Source organism: Columba livia, chromosome 7, assembly GCF_036013475.1.
Source record: "Columba livia isolate bColLiv1 breed racing homer chromosome 7, bColLiv1.pat.W.v2, whole genome shotgun sequence".
Classification (NCBI taxonomy): domain Eukaryota; kingdom Metazoa; phylum Chordata; class Aves; order Columbiformes; family Columbidae; genus Columba; species Columba livia.
In genome coordinates, this window is record NC_088608.1 from 21,354,506 (window position 1) to 21,368,963 (window position 14,458).

Genomic DNA, 14,458 nt, shown 5'->3' on the forward strand with positions numbered 1-14,458 from the left:
TGCATAAACTTTTCAGATCAAACCCTAATGGCAGAGATTCACGCAGAATGCAGAAAAGTCTGATAACTGTAGTTAACTTCTACTATGTATTTTAAAAGTAAAAATAAGGATTTATGGTTCTGTGTAAATAATGTTGCCATTTTTGTACTATGGATTGCTCTGAACAAAGTTATGTCAACATAATGATGAAAGAACTAATTTGTTTTGAATAAATACGTATTATTGGTTAACAGTCATCAAAAGGGATAAAGTATTAAATAGTTACATATATTTTAAATACTATTGGTCCCATCCTACAAGGCCTTACATGATCTATCATTATGCAGTAGCATAACACATTGACTTCAGGTAGATTGCTGGCATGAGTGAGTGTTTGCACTAAAAAGTGAAAATCTTGTTTTGCTCTATGTGGTGTTACAGAGAGTTTTCTTCTAGAAAATTGCATCTTCAGAGAAGAAAAAATATCCTTAGCACCTCATATTTTTGTGGCTGCTTTTTGAAGTTACAAATAATGCAAAATCACCTAATCAAAAATGAAATGCGTGACGAGAGGGAGATAATTTCCTGCCATTCTACCTTGTGAAAGCAAACAATGAACTGTAACTTATGGTCCACAAGTCACGTTTCTTTGCTTTATACTGTATTATAATTTAATATTTTTTTGAAAATTATAATTTTATGGGCCTCTTTGAAGTAATTTATGTGTTTTGAACGTTATTTGAAAACATAAATTTTGCTGATTATCTTCAGTTTGCCTCTGTCCACCCGCCAGTCTCATATTCATTTAATTTAGACAATGCTGAGCAGCTACATGTGGAATTGATACTTTCCATGAAAGCAAAAGTTATTCTTCTGCTTATTTTATTGAAGAACCTAACATAAGGATTTTTCATCAAAGATTAGCTTAAGTACTCGTATATGTTATTGTGTGTTTGTAGAAAGTGTATGGCTCTCAATTATCTCTGACTTCAAACTGTTGCATGAGTTAATTCAAGTATTGTGCGTACAGAGTGAGTGATGGACTTTTAAAAATTTATTATGTCTTCTGCAAATGAAAAGAAATGTGTATTTCTCTCTGCCCCTAGCTTTTTACTTCGTAGGGCCTTTTAATAATGAAAATAATTAAGACAGTCCTTTCCAAAGGAAGGAGTTTAAAATTCTATTATACATTTCCATTTTAATCATATTTCTCTGACCCATACTAATATCAACATGATTTTCTGATACTTTCCATTTTTTCCTTGTATTCATCTTTTTCCCTTGCATTCATATGCCTAGTGTTGGGGTTGGCTTCAGAGGAACTAATTCTAGTGGTAAAGGTGTGCATCAGTGTTAGCGTTTTCATTATATGAGCCATTCTGCTGGAGACAGGATATTGTCATTCTTATTATGGCATTACTTCAATAGAAGACTTTGATGAATCTGTTCACAGCGGTAAGGCTGATTTTTAGGTTTTGTCTCCACGGGAAAGTTAGTATAGAATAAGCCATAATATAAATTTATGATATAGCGCCTCAGCGCATGCCAGTGCTTTGCAAAGCTGCTCAGGCTAGATGTGAATCAGACCCCGGAGGCAGTATAGCTGGGTGAGTGCAGTGCCGTGCCTAAGCTAATTAGTCCTACTGAGAAGCAGGATATGTTACAGAAGCGAGTTATGTTAATATGGCCATACTTCTCGGCTGTCCAAAACAGATAAATCAGAAGTGGCATTCCGCAGCAATAGGTACACTTGCAATGCACTAGTTTATTCATGTTGTAATTCTGTGTGGTCCTTTGTAGGTCATTCACACAAGGAATTAGGGCACAGTAGCTAATAAAGTGTTAATTCACAACTTTGCATGCTCTGCAATACCCGCAGACCCAAGTACAGAATCAGGACACAGACAGAACTTGGTGTTCCTATATCACAAACTATTCTATAGGGATATATTATTTAATTATCAGCCAAGAATCTAGTACAGAGCTGTAAGAAAGGGGCTGGGGAAAAAAAAAGTCAAAGATCTATAGTAGTTAAGAGGTGGGAAACAAGTCCGAATCAACTCCCCTCCAAAATTTCTAAAATTACTTAGTCTGTATTTTCTGAAGTAACAAGAAATTCCTTGTACCTACACTAAGATACCATGAAGGAGCCTGATTTTCCAGGAGAGGTGAACTGTAATGGTTTAAAAATCAGCCCTCCTAGTGACTCAGTTTGAGCCCTGAAACCACCACTCACTTTGGTACAGTGTTCATTGAGTTCTGAGGAATAAAATGTCATCTAAGTCACTAGAATTCATCATGTATTTATGAGAAAAAGAAAAAAATCCAACTAATTCTATAGCATTTACCAATTTAAAATAAGTTACACTCAAGTACAAAGATTGTGTTCAGAGGGGAATATAATAGAGTGAGCTGATGTACTAATGTCAGATGTGCCCTGTCAAGAAAGGGAGTTTCAGAGCAAAGCAACATATTTCCACATAAGCAAGTCACTATAGTACTGGAAAGTCAACTCTATTTATATATGTGCACATGAGAGTATGTCTTCCTCTGCTCCTGTGAGCTGAAGGGTTTGCCAAATTTTTCTTTAAATGCTTTTAGGAAGCACTGGGTTATAAGTACATATATTTTATGTGCTTTGTACTCCCCAAACTCTTACTGCAGGGGCTAGGTATCATGAAATACATTGCCTAAAATTGCTTTATCAGAATTGAGACACCAGTGTTGAAATTCTTTGCAGACCTCTCTCAATTTTCTTTAAACATTTTCTACATTTTCCGAATACACTTTGCTGCTACTGGAAGCTTCCACCTACCTTTTCAGGATGAAAGTTAATGAACTACACCTCACTGCTCCGAAGTCTGGAAATGATGATGCCTTATTTTTATACATGTCTAGCATTGTACCATGAGATTCATAGTGTATCAGTAAAACGTTTGTGATTTGGATTTGGAAGGAGGAAAAAAAAATCACAGAATCACAGAATCACAGAATCGACTGGGTTGGAAGAGACCTCAGAGATCATCGAGTCCAACCCTTGGTCCAACTCTAGTCCGTTTACTAGATCATGGCACTAAGTGCCATGTCCAATCTCAGTTTAAAAACCTCCAGGGACGGTGAGTCCACTACCTCCCTGGGCAGGCCATTCCAATGCCTGATCACTCTCTCTGTAAAGAATTTCTTTCTAATATCCAGCCTAAATTTCCCCTGGTAGAGTTTAAGCCCATGCCCCCTTGTCCTATTGCTAACTGCCTGGGAGAAGAGACCAATCCCCACCTGGCTATAACTTCCCTTCAGGTAGTTATAGAGAGTGATGAGGTCACCTCTAAGCCTCCTCTTCTCTAGACTAAACAACCCCAGCTCCCTCAGCCTCTCCTCATAGGTCTTATGTTCAAGTCCCTTCACCAGTCGTGTTGCTCTTCTCTGGACCCGCTCCAGCACTTCAATGTCTTTCCTGAACTGAGGGGCCCAGAACTGAACACAATACTCCAGGTGTGGCCTCACCAATGCAGAGTACAGGGGAAGGATCACTTCCCTTGTCCTGCTGACCACGCTGTTTTTGATACAGGACAGGATACCGTTGGCCTTCTTGGCCACCTGGGCACACTGTTGGCTCATGTTGAGCTTCCTGTCAATTAGCACCCCCAGGTCCCTTTCTGTCTGACTGCTCTCCAGCCACTCTGCGCCCAGCCTGTAGCGCTGCAGGGGGTTGTTGTGACCAAAGTGCAGCACCCGGCATTTGGCCTTATTGAACTTCATCCCATTGGAATGAGCCCGTTTTTCCAGTCTATCCAGATCCCTCTGCAGAGCCCTCCTGCCTTCCAGCAGGTCGACACTCCCTCCCAACTTGGTGTCATCAGCAAATTTGCTGATGATGGTCTCAATCCCCTCATCTAAATCATCAATAAAGATGTTAAACAGGACTGGACCCAACACTGACCCCTGGGGAACACCACTAGTGACTGGCCGCCAGCTGGATGCAGCCCCATTCACCAGCACTCTCTGGGCCCGGCCCTCCAGCCAGTTTTTAACCCAGCGTAAAGTACACTTGTCCAAATGGGTGCTCGTTCACAGGATACAGACGGCTTTAAATCCTGAGGTTTTTTCCTAGTCCTACTTATTTTTTCTAATTCTGCTATTGACTGAATATTTGCTCAAGCTTCTTCAGTTTCTCTTTCAAAATATTCCCTCAGAACTCACTGGCCTGAGTTTGATTTGTAGATCGCTTGTGAACCATCACTAATTGTAGGTCAAATGTTAGGAGTCCCAGTAGCAATTAGCAGCCCCTTAAAGGAACTGATTGCTGTAGCAGTAGGTCAGCAGCATTAGTTGCCTTTAGCTAGCCAAGATACCTTCTTTACTTCCAGCATTTACAACTGTCAGACCAAATCACTGTACCGACACTGGGAAGCAAATATCTAACTTGTCACCTTTTTGCAGGCTTCAGTCAAGCTTTCTTTAATACTTCCTTTAAAAGTTACTGCTGCCAACTACCTTGAATTCAGAAAAAAACTTCTTTCTTAATGAAGAAATCTACTGAGAGTTTTATCTTGGGCTTCTACCATTTATTCTTTGAAATATATGCTGAATCTGCTACACTCAAATTTGAGATACTAGTTGTATCAATATGGACCCATGGCTTCAAGCCTTTAGATATGCAAATTGTGTTTCTGTAACGAACAAAACCTTAGAGACCATGCTGTTGTGGTTCCACAGAGCCTTTATTGCGCCTCATCATTATGCTAAATTAATACAAATTTCCTGTGTGTCCAGAATTCAAAGTCAATCAAGTGGCTTAATCTCTGAGGGTATGGGATAAAAACACTATTATTACAGTTTGGGAGAAGGTGAGAAATTACCTTTTAAATCATACAGGCTACATGCTAGGACAGCAACTCTGAAACACAGGCCTGTTATGAACCACATCTTGACTGTGTGTGAACTTACAGATTGCTTCTGCCCTACTTTTGATTGCACAGACTTACTCCCCACATTTGCGTGATGCGTTTTTGGCATCTTCAGTAGTTGGCTCTGTAGAGACACAGTATTAGAAAGGTATTTGTGATTTGTTACTGTTCTCTAATGCACTGAATGTTTTGACTTTTTATTTTAAAAAGTTAATCGCAGTGTTTACTTTTTATGTTTATTTCATCTTTTTCCCCATATGCTTTGCTTTTCTTAGATAAAATCCACAAGATGAACTATTGCCAAGTGTCCAGTGTGTTTTCTGAGGCGTATTAGCACATGATATGCAGCTCTTGAGATTCACAATCTGCAGTTTAAAAACTTGCGCATTAGCAGGTCCAAATGTACTTAGGAGAATTTCTCTAAAATTGATGATATTGTCATATTTAGTATTCGTACTTTGAGTTGCCAAAGCTATTCAATCAATCAAGTTGGCTACATCATCATCCAAATTCTTCTTTGAAGGAATAGCTGTTGTCTTATTGTGCAGAAGTAATTATGAGTGGCTCTATTGTTGATACTATATTTGTGAGGATTTTTTTGGTATGTTTTGTTTCTGAGCAATTTTAAAAAATTTTCATACCTCCAACATGAGATGTGGTTTTACTTTGGAAGGCAGGGAAGGACAAAATAGTTACTTGAGGCTCTTTCTAATCCCGTTTTCTTTAGTTTAACTAAGTAAATAAACTGCACCAACAGACTGAGTCCCAAGCATGGCATAAGGTTGATGGGACAAGCTTGCATCATGGCAAGCCTCTGGGTGCACAGTGCCTCTGTAGGTATCCCAGAGTTTCTACTTCAAGACTAGTACCTCCAACAAACACTTACAGAGAAGGGAAAATGGAGCATGTCCAGAAAACTGAAGATTGCATGACTTTCCTTTGGATTCCTCTTTGCATGGGATTTCTAATTCTGCATTTCAGAAGCTCAGCCTGATCTGATGCAGTGCTAACAAAAAGACAAGTGTAACTGCTTATGGCAGCATGGCTGTATTAAAGTTGACCTTGAAATTATTTTTGCGTTGAAGAGACTGATAGGCACCTTGTGGGGAGTTACCTCAAGCTCTGGTTCAGGTGTCTACTGGGAATTTGGACTGCTTGAATCTTGCCTGGTCATTTGAATGTAAACAACCTCACTGAAACAAAGAAAAGAAAGCAAAACCAAACCAACCAAACAAGAGCATTTCCAGTCCAATCCAAGTCTGCTTAGCCTCATTTCCTCTATCTGACAATAACCAAGAGCAAAAGCCTAGAGTATAGTACAAAAGTAGGGCAAGTGGAGATTTTTCCCCAGAATTGTCTCCAGCCTAGCATGGTTTGTGGCTCAGGGATTTCCCAATCCGGAAGTGATCTCTTTGTATTTAATTGCTCTCAGTGGGTGTTTCCCCTGCAAAATTTTTCATTCACTTGTCTTGACTATACAGCATCACTCAAACAGCAAGAGAGACATCGCTTACCTCAAATGATGATGTAAGATAGCTATTTCTTATCACCTGGTGGTTATTGGATTAAGTAGGTCTTCTAAAAGCAGGAAATATGCTGTGATATGTAGTAATTCCAGCATACCTGAAATGTCCTGGGTTTCATCAGTAACTGTCTCTTCTAAAAAGATCACAAGAATTAACCAAAGAGCAGCTTCCACAATGGCCTTGGGTCAAGTTTAAGGAGGGGAAGAAAAATAATCATCAGTTAAGTTTTCTTTATTGTCCAGAAGTAGTTTCTATCATTCAGGATGGTTTGGAGGTTTGTTTTTGTTTTTCTTGAAGTTAAAGTTGTAACTGTGTAAGCCTCTTGAGCTCTTAGTGGTAGTTGACTAGTTGACACACCTCTGGAACGCAGTATTAGATGTTATTACATGCAGGGCATATGAGGGATTGTGTGTATTCAATTTGTAGGGGAAGATGTGTCTTTAGGACAGTACTTATAGAAGCTTTCTGTTTGGTGACAGATTTGAATCTTACCCGTGTTAGTCACTGACAGTTCAGTTCTTTGGTATGCTTTGTTTAATCTCTGCCTTTTCCTTCTACAGTTAAATCACTCACTATAGAAACCAAAAGAATTGACAAACGCTGAAGAATCAGAATTGTGTTGGAAGGGAAAAAAACAACAAAAGCCAAGATTCTAACTATTTATGGATCTCGTTTCCCAACAAAGTGTATCTAAAAGCCATTGTCTCAGGGTTCAGAGACAGCTAAATGATTGATTTCACATAAAATATTTGTTGTTCTAATTACAGTATCATCTGGGTCTTTGGCAACAAGCAGATGCAAAAACAGCCTTTACATACCATCTTGAAAAACTTATTATTTGCTTAGTGTGCTTTATAATCTGAAACATATGGCTTTGCATAGAACTGCAGTATCCAAAATGAAGCCATAAGTAATGAATCACTGGGTGGAAGAAAATGCATTGCTTCTGTTATGAGTTCTTTCAGTGTGTGTATTCAAATGGTTCTGTTTAGGGTTATAAACAAAAGGCTATGCTCACAGTTTTAGCAGTGTGTTACAGATTCTGGGATGCACATGACATCAAAGAGGCTACACTAATTTCCCTAGCAGTATATGGCTCTTGGCACTATGAGCACACTCCGTCTGAATAAACAGAATTCTAGTTCACCACGGTTGTGTGGGGGATCTGAAGTGATCATGAAGCTTGATTTTGTTTTGGCTTAAATCCTTCTATTATAGGACTTCTTACCCTTCCAGATTCTGTGTTTTCAGTGAATCTGGTAACTACATTTGGAGCTATAGACTTAGACTAGAAAGTACTTGACAATGAAAATAATTAGATCTAACTTATTATTCTTGCCTACTGAATCCAAGTAAGAGGATTAGTCACTCTTCCTAAGCACTAATATATATATTTTTAAAGTAGTTAACATCTTTTCCCTTAGCAACATTTCTGCGAAGTTCCAGTAAGACATTTTGTGAGAGTTAGCAAGGTCTCAGGCCTTGCAGCTCCTCAGAGAACATCTGATTTATTGTTCTTTCCATGCTTACCTGTCACTAGCATGAAGAGCACCAGCCTCTATAAATATTCCTGAACACTCTTCTCTAGAGGAAGGGACTGAGGGAATTTGGTAGCAAGAATGGTTCTTATCATACTACATCTCATTATAACAACAGAATGAATGGCCTTATTGGACATTTGCAGAGCTCTGAAGCTACTGCTAGGTAAGCATGGAGCATCCTGGAGAGAATTACACCTGTTAGTAGTATTAAATATGCCAGTATGCCTCTGGGCTCCTGATGTTACTAGATTAATCAAAACTTCTGATGCCAGAACTTAGGTTCTACTACTGCACCATTAATAGTTGCTTATTCCCTTCTCTTCCTTCATTTCTCAGTATCTTACTTGATTCTTTCTTTTTTTGTCTTTTTCCTGTCCATTTCTCTTTCCTGTAGTTTGCTCTTTCCCTTCTCATTAACCTCAGAAGGGAAAAGAATATATTAGAGACATACCTCATGACTTAAGTCACCAACTAGTCTTTCTCTTTATTCTCTCCTACACTATGTTGTTGTCTCTTGGTGTGGTTTTGCCTGTACTGAGATTAAAATCTTTCATAGGCAGTGTGTTTATTTTCTATTAGCCTCCGGCATTTTTGCAGAACTACTATAATATTATTGTATTTATAGTATATAGCATAGACCTGATAACTCCATTACTCCCAAATGAAACTACAGATTATTCTACAGGGTTCGTTCTCTGAAGCCTATTACAGCTGTTATGCTCTCCTTCTTTCTGTTGCATTTATAGTTGGTAGCATTTAACAGGCAGTGTACCAATACTGTGGACCTGGTACCTCTTAATGTGTGCTCATACTCAAGTCACACTGACTGCAGTTTAGTACAGGGATGTGCAAGGTAGTTCTGCGTTACCTGGCTTGAGTATGGTGGGCAGGTGCAGCAGGAGCTCAGTGGGGATGAGCTGCCTGAGTATTCACTCTGCTTCTCAGGCAAGTTTTTCATTTCACTCCCATTTTGCACTTATGATGTGATGCAAATTTCTGCAAATGGTGGAAAATCATGGGAATGAGAAAGAGAAAAACCTGCTTGTTTGAGCACTCATGGTTCACAGCATTATGTGCCCTTTGTAAATATCTCTTTTTTAAAATAAAGCTGAAATAGTTAAAATCATAAAGCTGAGTTCATTTACAGCATTTTTACTGCATAAGTGGCGTTCAGTTACTCCCATTTGACACTGATGTGAGTGGGACCAGAATCACTAACCCCTGAAGTCACCTGCTTGAACAGATTTGTGTGGCACAGAAGGAAATGTAGCTCTTCCTTGAAATCAACATGCTGCACATAATTATCCACTTAGCATCCAGTCCAGGAGGAGGATGTATATTATCATTGTGAGGTCATTTCTGTATTTGCCCAAGACTTCAAGAGGAAAAGTGAAGTTAACTTGCTGCCTTGAAAAATGATTCGAAACTGGGAAAGCCTGAAAACATCAAAATACATATAAATTATCAAAGGAGAACAAAGACAAGTTTTTCCACAAAAGTCTTCTCCCCAGGCTATAACAATGCTTTACATAGGCATGATCAATATATCCAGGCTTGAGAACCAAAGTCTCTTGGAATAAATTAGACTGGCAGGAAAAGAAACAAACAAAGAACAAATTAACATGATTTTAAACATTGCTTAAATTTTCATGAATGTAGACCTTGAGATGTTATGATGAGATCCCATGAGTCTGTGCTAATATTTGGTTATAATTAAGGGTTGCACTTTCATGTTTCTTCTGATATTATAGATTGGAAATCAGCCACATGCTTACTATTTTTCTTGGTCATACTGATTTATCTACTTTACTTGCTTGCTCTGTTAATAATATATATGATCTCCTAAATGGCCCCATTAACTTTCCTTTAGTAGGCTGCCCCTCTTGTAATCTGCATCTGCCCGTATGAGTAATTAGAGAAAGACTACCCTTCCTGTGGTATCAGGTTTGTATTCACCTGTAAGAGAAAAAGAGGCAAGATTAATCCCTTACAAACCTGCTTGGGGTAAAATGGCTTCAGAAGGAAACTGAGATTAGTTGGCTCCACCTTCAACGTGTCTTGTAGTGGATGGAATCCGTTCAGCAAGCAAATCAGCGACACAGGCTGCTTTGTGGCACTGACACAGTGGCAAAAATCCCTTCTGTGCATTAAGTAAGATGTCATCCAGAGTTTAGAACCCCCTCTGTGCTGCACCAATCTTTAAACAATCTGATGCACATCAGTAGGTTTTACAAGTTCCAAATGCAGTTGCCTCATCACCATTTGCTCTGCAGAATTCTCCATATAGCAAAAATTAGCAATGTATGGTGAGGTTATCAGCATCAAGGGGGTTTTGAAGCAAGTCTTCAATCATTCATGCCAGAGAGCAAAATCTGATGATTCTCAGTTCCTCTGAAGAGTGTGCCCAGTGCTTGTCCACAAGTTTTCAATACCAAGATAAGCAGGACAAACAGGACATCTAATATGAGATCTTCACTGAATATCAAGTGAAGTCATCTGCTTCCTGGGAATTCATTAGAAAAATACATTTTTGCAGGTACTGATTTGAAAGTATTGGTCAGGGCCCAAATCCTAGATGCAAAAGTCCTTGTGTCAGTGTGAAAGAGCATTTTAAAGACAAATCTTATTGTTTGGCAGTTTGTGCATTTCTGAAAGAGTCCTTTGCAGTTTATAGAAAGCATGGATTTTTAAACGGAAAAATCGTCTAAATAAGATACGGCATAGGAAATGTGCTAATCATGTCCAAGCCAAGAGATGTCATAAAAAGTGTCAGTATGATGGATGTGATGGCTAATTGAAAAAAAATATTTCCATTTCAGCCATAAGAAAGCAAAGAAGAAGAAACATATGGAAATTCAGAGGTGAAAGTATATCCCAGAAATCCAAAGATCACTACAAAATCTTCTGCAGATAGAGACTCGTGATAAAAATCACATTAGAGAAATTAATTCATATTAAGCTAGAAGTAACCTATGTCATGTCTCAGAATAGTTTTTAACTTTAGGTTGAGTTAAAATGTACTGTTTCTAAAAGCTTCCAATTTCAACCTGAGTTTGCATCATACTGCTAAATATTGTTTTTTCTCCTGACTGCTTACTTTCACTATATGCTGTATTTCTGATCTGAAATTTGTTTCCACTTCCGACTGTTAGACAGTTTAGACTTCTGTTTCCACAGGTGAAAAAACCTCCACCTTCTATACAGGGGTTTAGACTTGTTTTATATCACCTCTTAACCTTCTTTTGAAAAAAATTAACTAGAACAGTCTTTTAAAACTTCTCACAGTATGACAGATTTTCCAGATATCAGATAGTTCTTGTTCTCAAAACACTCCACAGTTTACAGCACCCACTTTAAAATAATTCTGCTCTCAATGATCAAACTGTTTTCCTGTTTTTATTGAGTAGTCCTCTGCTTTGCACCCAGTTTACTTCATATTCATCTGAATACCCGTGATGATTCCCAAATCTCTCTTGGAGACACTGCTTTCCAGCTATGCAATTCTCAGTTCTGAAAAACAGAACTCAAGTGTTTAATTTTGTATTTACTTGAAAACACACATCCTTTTAATCTGAGCTCTGCAAGGTCCTGGTCTATTGGATTGGGCCGGAGAAATAAAAAGGATAACGAGTAATGGTAACAGAGCAGTGAGCAGAAAACCCATTGGTTTGTTTACTGATAAATGCTTTATACTCCAACAGATTTACCCACTTGCCAGTTTCTAATTCCCTTCACTGTAAGCAACACCAATTTTGTGGTAGCTTTAGGGAAGCATCCACATGAGCCTGCTCACCCATGTGTATCAGCCTCTTGGGGTGTGAGCGAGGAAAGGAGGAGGATGCCCAGAACCTCAGCTCCCCTGCTCCAGCTGCATCAGCTGACATAGTGCACTTGGCAGATGGCATTTTGTCTGCTCTGTGTTATTTCTGCACTACAGTAAGGAATTTACCAATAAAGAAATTGTAACCTAAGGAATTTCTGCCCTTAGAGTTACGAAGTTTTCTTCCTGACAAAAAAGGGACAGCTCTCTTATTTAAAAAATGGCGTTAAAGGTCAATCTGAAGGAAGTGCATGTGCTCACTCTCTCATCTGGTCTCCAAAATTGTAGCAAACTCAGGAACCTGGACGTGCCAGAGGCACTTGGTACAATTTGAGTGCAGTGTAGACAACACCTTGTTATTGATACTAGTGCTGCTGCTACTGCTATTAAAATGACAAGTGGCTTTTTTCTTATTGGTGGCTTTAAGTTTGTCATCAAAGCAAAATGTTTTAGAACAGCATTTAAAATGCCTCTTCAACTGCTGAGTGTTGAGCACATGTTAATACCATTTTCTCCAGATATGGTAGTTTATGATAAATGTTACCAGATTTCGTAGTGTTCGTGTAGCATGCTACTAAACACTAAGACAAATGGGCCCACTGAAAGGGTATTTCCTTTGGAGGACACAAGCTGCAGACCACCCATAGAATACACAGAAATAATTAAGTGTCAGGATAAAAAGCTAGAGCAAAATATTGGTGTCTCAGAATTCTAATAAATAAAAGATATTTTTTAAACAAAGACTGTACATATAGGTTTTCTCAAAAAAAATAACACGAAGGTCACAACAGCATTCGAGGGAAAGGAAAAAATGCCTCATCATATTATCGTACTGTTTGAAAATTTCTAAACGTTTGTGTGCTGTGTTTTTATTTCTGGCAAGCTGCAGAGAGGTGTGTGAAATTATGCAGAACTATGAGGACATAAGTCTTTATTCATACCAGCCTCTTGCTAGGACGAAAAAATAATAGTTTGGAAGAGTATTCGAGAGCTACATTGCTGTAAAAAGGAACTCATACGGCCTTGGGACTGAAAACATTGCCTGCAAAAATTGCAGACCTTGCTGTCCTGAGACAGAAAGCTCTAAGATAAATTTGAATAACTTTCAGAGCAGAGAGTAGAATGTAATTATGGCAGATCTTCCACAAAACTTCCAGAGACTTCAGAGAGAACAAAATTCCACCTATGTCAGATCTAAATATCAGAGAAAAAACTTTCCAAGGACACAGATATTACTTGGGCACCCAATTTGTCCAGAAATACTTTCTGGAACAGCTTCTGCCTCATCTGGTTCCAGACAATACAGGTAAGTAGCAACAGTTCAGGTTCAGCTGTCACAGTCTCTTTAGGAAAAATATAAAGGTTTGCTTAGCATGACAGTATAAAGCATTAGAGCTTTGGGTATTAAATTTGCAAGCAGCATAAGCATATTATTTAGAAGTTATTTTGTATTACTGGACAAATGTAACCTTTCTCCATAAAACTGTTTTTGAATTTCGACCCCAGCTCTGTAGTCCATTCCCTGGTGGCCATTCCATCCACTGTCCCTCCCCGGTGTTGTGGGGGGCCATGACAGTTGACACAAGTGTTCCCCTCCAACACAGTCAGTGCTGTCCCACACGGACAGGGAACTAATGTCTTTCAAATTTCACTGTTGAGAGGGAGAAAGACACTGAAAGCGAGAGAATCTCCCAGAACAGTCAGTTCTGAAACAGGCTGAAAAGGCCAAAGTTCAACCACCGTCTCTACCTCACCAGGAATTGCAGAAAAGTACAATAGTTGCAGACTGTAAACCTGGGTGTATAATAAACCTCCTTTGTAATATAATCTGCTCCTTAAGGCCAGATCTTACAAATGGATTTGTGAGATTAGAGCCCTGCGGCGTCACAAGCCATATTGACTTCAGTTTTAAAGTGTTTAAAGGAACTCATGTCCTGCTTGATCTTTGTCCTAGTCTTTTGTATTGGAGCAAGTTTCCCATGCAGTATGGAATGCAAATGTGATAAGATGTATATTTTTCCTTCAGTGCCACCAAAACCTGTTTTTATTCATCCTGTGACTGAAAAAATTTTAAACAGGGAGACATCAGGAAAGTCAAAGGCATTGAGAGAATTATTTGAAAAGTAAATAACCTTTCCTTACCACCCACAGTGTCTTTTAGTAACCTAATGATTCTAAATTATGCTGAAAATAGTTGTTCTGGTAATCTAGAGGACATATCACAGAAAACACCTGGTAAAATAGAGTACAGCACACCATAATGTCTTTTTTCCTTAATATGAAAAAAAAAAATGAAAAAGGAACAAAAAAGCTGTTAGTTCTTTTCAGAATCCACCCCTTCTGAAATATTTCCTTCATCTTTAAACTCTGCTTTCCAGATGACTTTAAGTAGCTGTTACTTTACAAATTATATTAAGAACCCATAATTCTAAACCAGTCCGATTACTCTGATTAAACAGAGAGTCATGTCAGAAGGTAGGCTTTTTATATAGCAAAAATGATGATAATAGACTAAGTATTGTCAGTCAAAGAGCTTTATTACCGTCTACTGTAGAAAAATGGTTTTGCTGCTGCTAAACGATACATCCTAGCTAGTCACAATATACCTCATTTCCTGCTTAGATAACAGAAGATACTGAGATAAAGTGTGAAAGGAATAAGGAGCTGTGTGATATAGGTATATGG

At 38.6% G+C, this 14,458-nt stretch overlaps 1 protein-coding gene across 10 annotated transcripts in view; it reads left to right on the forward strand.

Annotated features, from left to right (window-relative positions):
* The window catches only part of MYO3B (myosin IIIB), a 249,370-nt gene that overhangs the window by 186,680 nt on the left and 48,232 nt on the right, over positions 1–14,458 (forward strand). The window lies entirely within an intron of this gene.